The sequence below is a fragment of the Sinocyclocheilus anshuiensis genome, unplaced genomic scaffold (assembly GCF_001515605.1).
Source record: "Sinocyclocheilus anshuiensis isolate Anshui unplaced genomic scaffold, SAMN03320099.WGS_v1.1 scaffold1163, whole genome shotgun sequence".
Classification (NCBI taxonomy): Eukaryota; Metazoa; Chordata; class Actinopteri; order Cypriniformes; family Cyprinidae; genus Sinocyclocheilus; species Sinocyclocheilus anshuiensis.
Window position 1 is genome coordinate 48,915 of NW_015544295.1, and position 11,503 is coordinate 60,417.

The 11,503-nt window shown below is 38.9% G+C and overlaps 1 long non-coding RNA gene across 1 annotated transcript; it reads right to left on the bottom strand.

Moving 5' to 3' along the window:
* Positions 1 to 426: 426 nt before the first annotated feature.
* Positions 427 to 1,882, bottom strand: LOC107698079 (uncharacterized). The gene is made up of 3 exons (XR_001635308.1): positions 1,784 to 1,882; positions 1,302 to 1,393; positions 427 to 1,067 (listed from the first exon to the last, which is right to left on the bottom strand). It is a non-coding gene; the product is annotated as an uncharacterized LOC107698079 (long non-coding RNA).
* Positions 1,883 to 11,503: the final 9,621 nt, after the last annotated feature.

Here is an 11,503-nt window from a genome sequence, read left to right on the forward strand (position 1 = left end):
TATGCTGTATCACAAACTGTGTGAACAACATAGTGAGGACTGTATAAAGAGGTCCCTGCAATACCTTGCTGCATGTGACCGGTTAGGGCATCACATGCCACCACCCATGCCGTCTGTACTGACCACCAAGTGGCTCATCTATGACCAGATGTCCAGTATGGTGAGCTCTGTCTTTGGGTCCATCCTGAAGATGGACTCTACAAAAAAGGTAACATGATCATATACTATTTTAAATACAACTGTATATCTCCATTTGATTCTTAGTAGAAGTGAAGCATGAAACAGAAATCTTTCCATTTATCCTAATTTCTATTTATTTCTATTTAATTTGGTTTTGTCAGGCAAGCTCATCGGGGTGGAGTATGTGTGCTCACAGCAGGGAGAAATTTCAACTTGGTGGAGGTAGAAGATGAGGGATTTGGGGATGAGGAAGAGGAGCAGGACCTCACCATATCCCTTTTTTCTTTGATGTCCACCAAGGAAGCAATATGCTTGTCTCAGGATGTACCGTCATCGTCTCAGTCCTTTCAGGACCTGCCATCTGAGCCCAAAGAAGAGGTATGTTTGCAAGCATCCTTTACCATGCAATTACTTGGAGGATATTTTCATCCATCATTACTGATCTTCTATCTGCTTGTATGTGTGCAGACGGGACTCCAGGGTTTGACCTTATCAGGAACTGCCCTGTACTGAGGGGAAGGACCAGGATTCAACTTTTTGAGATCAGCGGGCCACATCCAGTTGTAAGTGTAATTTTGCAATGCATTCATGCAGTTCTCAGATTCAGATGCATGGTGAGCCTGGGACAGGACTTCCACCTTCCCCTTTGTCGTCAACCCTGACATGTCAGGTCAGGCCATACGACCTGGGTAACAACCTCTTCACCTTGCACCAACACTGCCAACATCTGCTCTGCCAGCTGCCGCTCTCTCTGCTTCTCTGCTCTGCCCCATCCCCAGCAAACTGCACAAAGAGAGTACATGTACAGTCGATATGGGCAGCCCAGAAAGAGTTTGGGCACACAAGGGTGAGGAGCCACAGCAGAGGGAAAAACGGTGGAAGAGTGGCTGCAAAGAGATGAGAAATGAAGGAAATACTTCTCTGTAAATAGTTATTTATTTGTAAATACGTGATGTATATAAATGTATTTGTTTTCTAAAAATGAAAAATGAATCCATGCTTGAAATCCACATTCTGCCTGCTTTGGTCTGTGCTCAGATAATCTTATGTGATTGGTCACAAATACGTTTACTAAGATCATAGTGTTGCATAACCACAACCGTCTTCAAACTGCATCTTACTTGCATCCAGGACCCTTCTGGAGTGCAGCTGTATAGCCAGACATCGCTGCTCTTGAGGATCCACTTCTGGTGAGAAATCATTCTTACCACACCTGGTAAGATATGTGATTTTAGTGTTGTGTAAGCATAACCATCCTCAAATTGAAAATTCTTGTGTTGACTAGCTAATTTATAGCACTTCCACCACCTTCAGCACTGATCTGCTTGACTCGCTTGGAGCAGACGGCCACTTACAGGCTGACATCAGCAGCTCCTGAGGTACAGTTTTCACAACAGAAGTGTGCCTTCATGTCTCATCAGATGAATATTGATATAATTACAGATTGTTGTGTGTCTCGGTTGTTCTTAGCAAGGCCTGGAAGTGCTTCCTTCCCCCAAAAAACAAGCGGATCTACATTTTGCCAAACTACAGACAGTCTGGTCAGCAACTGACTCAACTGAAATGATTTTACACAGCTGGTTATTTCCTGACTACAGAATACCTGGAGTGTCAGTGTTGCCATAAAAAGCTGGCTGTGTGGTCCTATGGCATCCTGGACCAGCTGGATCCGGCTCACCGCAGGATGTTCCCAGCTATCCTCACTTACTGGCGAGTCATGAATAAACTGTTCTTATTATAGGCAAAAATTCATAAGCAGGTGCAATTAAGTTGTAAATAAGGATGTAAATGTAAAAATATCTGAAATTAATATTTTTTTTGTAATACGGTTAAAATTAAAACCACACAATCTGTATATAAACACACACAATCTGTATATAAACACTGTTTTGCTTTTGTAGTTCTTTGAAAAGACACCGTGTCTGCCAGTTGAGGTTCTATTCTATTCTGTTATCCAGTTGCTATTCTTGGGGGTGTTCCAGAAAGCAAGGTTAACTTTCCATCACATATGTGACCCTGGACCACAAAACCAGTCATAAGGGATTTATGCAACATCTGAAAGCTGAAAAAATAAGCTTTCCATTGATGTATGGTTTGTTAGGATAGGACAATATTTGGCCGAGATACAACTATTAGAAAATCTGGAATATGAGGGTGCAAAAAAAAAAAAAAAAAAATCTTAATATTGAGAAAATCGCCTTTTAAAGTTGTCCAAATGAAGTCCTTAGCAATGCATATTACTATTCAAAAATTAAGTTTTGATATATTTACGTAGGAAATTTACAAAATATCTTCACGGAACATCATCTTTACTTAATATCGTAATGATTTTTGGCATAAAAGAAAAACCTATTTTTTTTTTACTCTGAACATTTTTGGCTATTAATTGCAATAGATGAATAACAATGTATTTGTTTTAGATATTTTATGTTTTTTGTCATACCTAAATCGAGCCTAAAACCACACAATCTGTATATAAACACACAATCTGTATATAAACACTATTTTGCTTTTGTAGTTCTTTGAAAAGACACCGTGTCTGCCAGTTGAGGTTCTATTCTATTCTGTTATCCAGTTGCTATTCTTGGGGGTGTTCCAGAAAGCAAGGTTAACTTTCCATCACATATGTGACCCTGGACCACAAAACCAGTCATAAGGGTGATTTATGCATCATCTGAAAGCTGAAAAAATAAGCTTTCCATTGATGTATGGTTTGTTAGGATAGGACAATATTTGCACTGCATTCTGTCAGCAATGTAACGCGGCAGTAACGTATAGAGACTTCGGCTTGTAACTATACTCTAATTACTATTTTGAAAACTATAACAGGTTAAATTACTCCGTTACTAAAAAAGAAATCAAATTACAGTAACGCGTTACTAAGTAATGCCTTACTGCCCAACACTGCTCATTTACCATTTCCACTCTGCAATATAATTCTTTTCACATGTTTTGCTAATAGATTTATATTTAGACATTATAAAATCGCTATTATAACATTTAAAAATCAATTTTTTGTCAAAGTTCAGCATTTTGTATTGAAGTATGACATAGCAAGAGATTTCAACTCATTGAACACAGATGGCCTATTTTGAATTTACAACAGCAATTTTCAGTGAAAAGTGGCTAGTTTGTTTCCTTGTTTACAATCTTAGTTTCTCTCAAATGTAAATCAAATGCCCATTCACAAACATGTGTCCCCCCCCAGAAATAATAAATAAATATACTGAGAAATAAACTGATATTAATCACTTTGCCCTCTTAGGCAGTGGCAGAGCCAGGATGTTTTCATAGGGGTGGCCAGGAAGGGGGTAGCAACCAGTCTGGGGTGGCACAGAAATCTTCATTTCAATATAGAAATGGATTTGACTATAAAGTACTGTACTGTTTTAGTGCCTAAAACACAACTGAGTACAATCAATTTGTACTTAATTGTAATTGAGATAGTTGTGAATTACATCAAGTAATACTGAGTGAATGACAATTTTTGTTTTATTTTTGTATTACCTAGGTTCCAGGTATTTTAATAGAAGGGCTCACTATAGCTTTATTGCTCAATAAGCTTGGTTCTGGGTCTTAACACCCTCAAAATCTTGTTCTCCATTGCATAGGCCCACTCATGGATGAGACATGCAGATAATTATAGTCAACCTTCACTGAATTTTATATAATCAAAAGAACTCTGAAAATGTTATCAGTCAGTGTTTAACATTCTATTAGTTGTCAAAATGAATTAATTGCAGCACTTTTGTCATACCTAAATCGAGCCTAAAACCACACAATCTGTATATAAACACACAATCTGTATATAAACACTATTTTGCTTTTGTAGTTCTTTGAAAAGACACCGTGTCTGCCAGTTGAGGTTCTATTCTATTCTGTTATCCAGTTGCTATTCTTGGGGGTGTTCCAGAAAGCAAGGTTAACTTTCCATCACATATGTGACCCTGGACCACAAAACCAGTCATAAGGGTGATTTATGCATCATCTGAAAGCTGAAAAAATAAGCTTTCCATTGATGTATGGTTTGTTAGGATAGGACAATATTTGGCCGAGATACAACTATTAGAAAATCTGGAATATGAGGGTGCAAAAAAAAAAAAAAAAATCTTAATATTGAGAAAATCGCCTTTTAAAGTTGTCCAAATGAAGTCCTTAGCAATGCATATTACTATTCAAAAATTAAGTTTTGATATATTTACATAGGAAATTTACAAAATATCTTCACGGAACATGATCTTTACTTAATATCCTAATGATTTTTGGCATAAAAGAAAAACCTATTTTTTTTTGTACTCTGAACATTTTTGGCTATTGCTACAAATATACCCGTGCTACTTATGACTGGTTTTGTGGTTCAGGGTCACATATATCCTGAACTCTTGGTTGATTAAACCAAACCTTGCTTGCTCTGGGTATGTTGTTTCCAAAACACCTGTGAGAAGTTGGTTCAATCAACCTCTTTTTGGTGAATGAGTTAACAAGCAGAATTGGTGGTTTTAATGCAAGCTTATGAAGAATAAATGCCAGTTATAACAAAAAAGCAATATTGCTGCAAAAGACAGAGTTGGGTTGGCAAAAACAGATAGAATAATTATGTGAGGTTATAAGTATTTAAGTTTTCTTTTTGTTGTATGTAGCTAATAGAAAAAAGGCTGAAGCTGTAAAACAGGTGGAGGACCACCACATTCACTCACTCCAGCTGAGGAGCTGGCACTGTCCCTTAATCAAAGGCGACCTATCATTGAGTAAAAGGTCAGGGTAATCTAAGGTGCAAGGGATCCCTTTGATAAGTCAAAGTGCCATCGAGTTTGGTCAGTACAGGAAGAAAAGCTTATCGCATTATTACTGAAACATAGCATACTCCAGCATTAATGGCTTTATAAGAGGAAGATTTCCTCCCGTTATCTCCAAAGTAGAGGGAAAATGTAGGGAGAAGTTCTGGCAGAGACTTAAAAAGCCACTCAGATTCTTTCTTCCATGTGCACTACTTGCTGTGGCCCCTCCATCTGCTATGGCGGATGACCTGAAGAGAACTTTAAGTATGGGAACACCACTGCAGAATCCAAAAGGATATCTCTGCAGGCAAAGTGGTTGGATTCTGGACACATATTTTTCCAGAAGGAGAAGTGTCTGTGCCACTGCAGCTGGAAAAGCGTTAACAGAATGGCTGTCTGAGCAGAAGAGGGTGATGTTATAGACAACGTGAGTGATGTGCCTCTGACAACTAGCTGAAGGACGAAGAAGAGAGCTGAAGCCTATGCACAAGGCTTCACTCAAAAACGAGGAAAGAAATGTAAGCTATTACCCTGCAACAACCTGTGCCTGCAGCCAAACATTAAAGTAACTAAAACAATTAAAAAATGAAAGTAACTTCACTAGTAAATCATTTGCAGCACGTATAAGAGGAAGACAGTGGAGCTTTGGCTGGCAGAGTAACAGCTCTTGTTGGGCCCCATAGTGTAGTTATTTCTTTATAATTTTATTTTTTCTATTTGAACGGTTTTCACTTTTAATAAAAATATATAGTTTTAAATATTTGTATTTTACTCATCTCGTTTTTCTTTGCATTTATATATTTTGCTTTTTATATTTCATTGTTTTTGTGAAGTTAAAGCATTTCAAAAACAAAGAGCAGGTCTATTCACTCTTTGACAGATGAATAGCATTTACTGTAGAACTTGGTACATTTTTTGAAGGCTGTAAAATGCATTTACTGGGGGCATGGTGACACCTTCAGGCCACATGTAGAAATAAAGGCGTTTCTCTTGCATTCTGTGAAAATGTTGCGTTAATGAGTGCAACAAATACACAACTTTGGAATAGAATTAATTTCTGACTGGAGAGCAAGCAGCCCACTGCTTTTTCAGCCAGAGCTCCTCAATCGGATCAAACAGTGTGCGGTTGACCAAACTACAACGCAGCACAGTTCCAGTCTGTTCTATACAGCGAAAAGAGATAATATATACATTTTTTATTTTTCCAGAAGTGGATCCGAATGACTTTTGTTATGTGTCTGTTTGCTCTTGGGGAATTGTTTGTGAAAGGATTATTGCCATTTAAAACTCATGTGTGGGCTGGATGTTTGAAGTCAGATTTCTAAAGCTTTGCTGGCAATGTGTTTCATCCCACATCTCAATTACTCTCGCTGCACACACACACACACACACACACACACCGAAAACGTTAAGCTGAAAAGACCAGTATTTGTTTAATTAACTTTACTTAAGCCGGTTTGCTCCGAACTGTGTGAACTAGCGGCATGTCTTCCACGAAAGAACCTTTGAAACAAACAAATGGTTCTCGGGTATCACGCATAATGCTCGTTTTTGCGTGCATGTGTCTGAAAGTAGCTGTTGTGTTTCTGATAGCATGGAAAGGGCGTTTTGAGAGACTAATTAAAAAAAAAATTAAAGAATCTTCCAAGAAGACTCTAAAGTACAATGCTTGAGGATAGCCAGCATGCTATTATCTCATTTCGAATAGAGTGTATTCCTTTTTTTAAAAAAACCTTCCCGTTTTTCTGAATAATCACTAATCACACTTATTTCTTAAATACACAAGATCTCACACTCATTTCTTCAACATGCAATTTCACACAGCACACTTCACTCAATCTTTCCTTCTTTGAAACGCCACATACTGAGAGTTTTTTGAAGACTCGTAGTAACCTGCAACACCTGTTTACTTACTAGCCACATCAAATCAGCCCAAAAGTGAGCTGTACGCCCCAAAAACACCAGGAGAGGGGGCTAGAGACACACACAGAAAATGTATTTCCACAAAACGTTACATAACTTTGGCAGAGATCTTCAGATGCAGTGTTTCCAGTTATTGAAAGATGTTTTTTCTGATAAAACATAGTGTATTATATATATACACACTACCAGTCAAAAGTTTTTGAACAGTAAGGCTTTTAACGCTTTTTTAAAGAATTCTCTTCTGCTCACCAAGTCTGCTTTATTTGATCCAAAATACAGCAAAAGCAGTAATATTGTGAAATATTTTTACTATTTAAAATACTTGCTTTCTATATGAATATATTTTAAAATGTAATTTATTCCTGTGATCAAAACTGAATTTCCAACATAGTTACTTCAGTCTTCAGTGTCACATGATCCTTCAGAAATCATTCTAATATGCTGATTTGCTGCTCAAGAAACATTTATTATTATTATTATTATCATCATCATCAATATTTAAAACAGCTGAGTACATTTTTTCAGGATTCTTTGATTAATAGAAAGATCCAAAGATCAGCATTTATCTGAAATAAAAAGCTTTTGTAACATTATACACTATACCATTCAAAAGCTTCAAGTCAGTATAATTTTTTTTTTAAATGATAGAAATTAATGCTTTTATTTAGCAAGGATGCTTTAAATTGATCAAAAGCGATGATAAAGAAATTTATAATGTTACAAAAGATTTCTATTTCAGATAAATGCTGTTCTCCTGAACTTTCTATTATCAAAAAAAAAAAAAAAACTGAAAAAAATTCTACTCAGATGTTTTAAACATAATAATAAATGTTTCTTGAGCAGAAAATCAGCATATTAGAATGATTTCTGAAGGATCATGTGACACTGAAGACTGGAGTGACGATGCTAAAAATTCAGCTTTGATCACAGGAATAAATTATATTTAACAATATATAAAAAAAACAGTTATTTTTAATAGTAAAAATATGTCAAAATGCTACTGATTGTGCTGTACTTTGGATAAAAAAAATGCAGACTTGGTGAGCAGAAGAGACGTCTTTAAAAAACATTAAAAATCTTACTGTTGAAAAACTTTTGACTGGTAATGTTTTATTTATATATATATATATATATATATATACACACACACAGGAGCAAGAAACATTATTACCAACATTAATTTTGGTGTTTTTTTTTTGCTCAGAAAGGTTTATGTATAATTTAAAGTCATTTATAAAATGTAAGAAATTTTTTTCAAAGAACCCACTTTTTCTTATAGTATTTTCCCGATAAAATACATAATGTATTGTTCCCTTTCATGGGAACTTCGAACTGCATCCTCTAGGGGTCGCTATGGGGAACGCCTTGTCGTGACCCGTGTCTGAAGCATACATTAAAAAAACACCAACTCGTTGGCCCGGTGACAGCCATGACGTCACTACCGCTCTGATTTAATAGAGTAACTGCTTACTTACATACTACCAAATACAACAATTGGCAACGATGGCGAGTCTTCCCACACCTGCTCCGTTCCTACCATGTGCTTCTGATCCACCGATACCCTTCTGCACGTGGAAAAGAATCTTCGAGAACTACATGCTGGCTATTAACATGTCAGGAGACTCCTGGACGACGGCTCGAAGACGCGCAGTTCTTTTACATTGCCTGGGGACAGAAGGACAGCGTATTTTCTACACTTTGCAAAATACTGGTACGACTTATGACGAAGCAATATCCTCTTTGGAAGCGCATTTCATTCCGAAAGTCAACGTGGTTGTTGCACGTCACCAGTTCAGACAGAGAGCTCAACGCGCGGATGAAACGATTGCACAATACACTACAGCGTTACGAGAATTGGCAGTCGATTGTGCTTATGGTACAGTAGAGGACGAAATGATCCGGGATCAGCTCATTGAGAAAGCATACGCTACAACAGTGCGCGAAAAACTTCTACTGGATCAGCCCGCTTTGTTGGAGGCTGCTGTAACTGTTGCATGCCAGATTGAACAAGCGTTGCACAATGTGAATTTACTTCGGGATACTGTTCCGGTACATGCGGTGAGTTCAAAGACATCTAATTTTCGATTAACTACAAAAGACAGACCTAAAACTAAACCGAGTAAGCCTACTGCGTCACAGCGTACTTGTTACAGGTGTGGCTCTACTAAGCACTTGACAATGACGACATCAGTTCACGCAGTTCTGCCCGAAGTACAAATATGCAGTACGAACTGAAAATTCTGCTGACAGGATTAAGTGTCTTGTGCACATTTCGACTGACACAGGCCAGTCTATGGAGACCGAGTTTGTCGTGGATACAGGATCTGCAGTTTCGATTTTGCCAGAGACTTTGTACAGGCATTATTTCAGTACATCTCCACTGTCTGCGCCGAGTGTTCAATTGGTCACATACATGAGAGGACACATACCAGGATAGGATGTCTCACAGCTAAAGTGTCACTAAACGGAGTGTCTGCTACTGTTCCACTCTACATTGTGAAAAACAGATCATATGGATGAACTGTTAAGTGAGTTGAGGGGTGCAGCTGTATTTTCAACTATTGATCTAACATGCGCGTACCATCAACTACCCTTACATGCTGACAGCCGTGACATGACTGCCTTCATTACGCATGAGGGTCTTTTCAGATTCCGCCGTGTTCCTTACGGTTTAGCTTCTGCTCTTTCAGCTTTACAAAAAATGATGGAGACTGTGCTAAAAGGTGTCCCAGGTGTAAGAAACTATTTGGATGATATAATAGTTTACGCCACTTCACAGACTGAACATGACAAAACCCTACACACTGTCATTCCGAAATTGACAGATGCTGGTTTGACACTGAACATGCAAAAATGCACATTCAACCAGACTTCCCTCAAATTCCTGGGTCACGTGATCTCAAAAGAAGGAATCTTACCAGATGCTGCTCACATCGAAGCTATGGTCGATGCTACTACTCCACACGACTTATCTTCTCTTCGTTCATTCCTTTGATTGATCTCATGGTACAGTAAATTCTTCCCAAACTTTGCCACGGAGGTGGAACCATTACGTGCTCTTCTGAGAAAGGCTACTGAAACTGTGTTCGAATGGACTGCAGAAGCAGACCACTGCTTTAACAAACTGAAAGCTGTGCTGGTGGAGAGCCCAGTGCTTGCACTTTTTGACCCTTTCCTTCCTACGATCGTGTCAACTGATGCTTCGGACTATGGTCTTGGGGGAGTACTGACACAACTCCATGCAGATGGTGTAGAACGCACTGTCGCTTTTGCTTCACGTACGCTTAGTGCGGCAGAGAGAAAATACTCTACATTGGAAAAACTGTAGAAGCAGACCGCTGCTTTAACAAACTGAAAGCTGTGCTGGTGGAGAGCCCAGTGCTTGCACTTTTTGACCCTTTCCTTCCTACGATCGTGTCAACTGATGCTTCGGACTATGGTCTTGGGGGAGTACTGACACAACTCCATGCAGATGGTGTAGAACGCACTGTCGCTTTTGCTTCACGTACGCTTAGTGCGGCAGAGAGAAAATACTCTACAGTGGAAAAAGAGGATTTAGCTTGCGTGTTCGCTGTAGAGAAATGGCGTCCATACTTATGGGGTCATCACTTTACCTTACGTACTGACCACAAAGCATTGACTACTTTGCTGCCCACAAAAGGAATTGGCCATGCTGGAATGAGAGTAGCTAGATGGTCAGCCCGGTTGCTATGTTTTTCGTATGACATTGAATACCGCCCTGGTGCTCAAAACCAGGCCGCGGATTGCTTATCTAGAATACCCTTACCAGTGACCACTGAGCACATTGAAGAACCAGAAATGGTTGCCGCGGTCTTTTCAGGATTACATTCTGTGTCCATGGAGGATTTCACAAAAGTTTCCGAATCTTGTCCTGAGCTGAGGTTACTTAGAACGCAAATACTGAAGGGATGGCCACATAACAAGAAGGTTACGTTCTTGTCCACATTCTTTTTCATTCGTGATGAACTGTCCATACATGAAGGATTGATCATGCGAGGTGAACATCGTGTCGTTGTCTCTGTTTCTCTTCGTTCAACCCTGGTAAATCTGGCTCACGAAACACACCAAGGTTTGGTCAGAACAAAACAAAGGCTACGTGAACGGTACTGGTGGCCGAAAATGGATTCGTTAGTTCACTCAGTGATTTCAACCTGTCTTACTTGTCAACTCACTGATAAGACTGCGAAGATAGCTCCTACTCCATTACAACCTGTAGAGTTGCCAGATGGACCTTGGCAAAAACTGGGTCTTGATATTGTCAGACCTTTCGAACATGCTGCATCAGGTTGTCGTTTCGCAATTTCATTAGTGAACTATTACAGCAAATGGCCAGAAGTTGCTTTTTCTTCACATGTCACTACTGAGATTGTTACTTGTTTCTTACATTGTGTTTGCACGGGAAGGAAACCCATTGTTTGTTGTTACGGACAATGGACCTCAGTTTCTATCTTCAGTTTTTTCGGATTTTCTTTCTGAACGTGGCATCAAACACCTGCGTGTGTATCACCCACAAGGAAATGGTGCGGTTGAACGCTGGAACAGAGTACTGAAAAAGTGTATCTTATCTGCGGAACAAATGAGAAAAGCTTGGAGACCGTCAG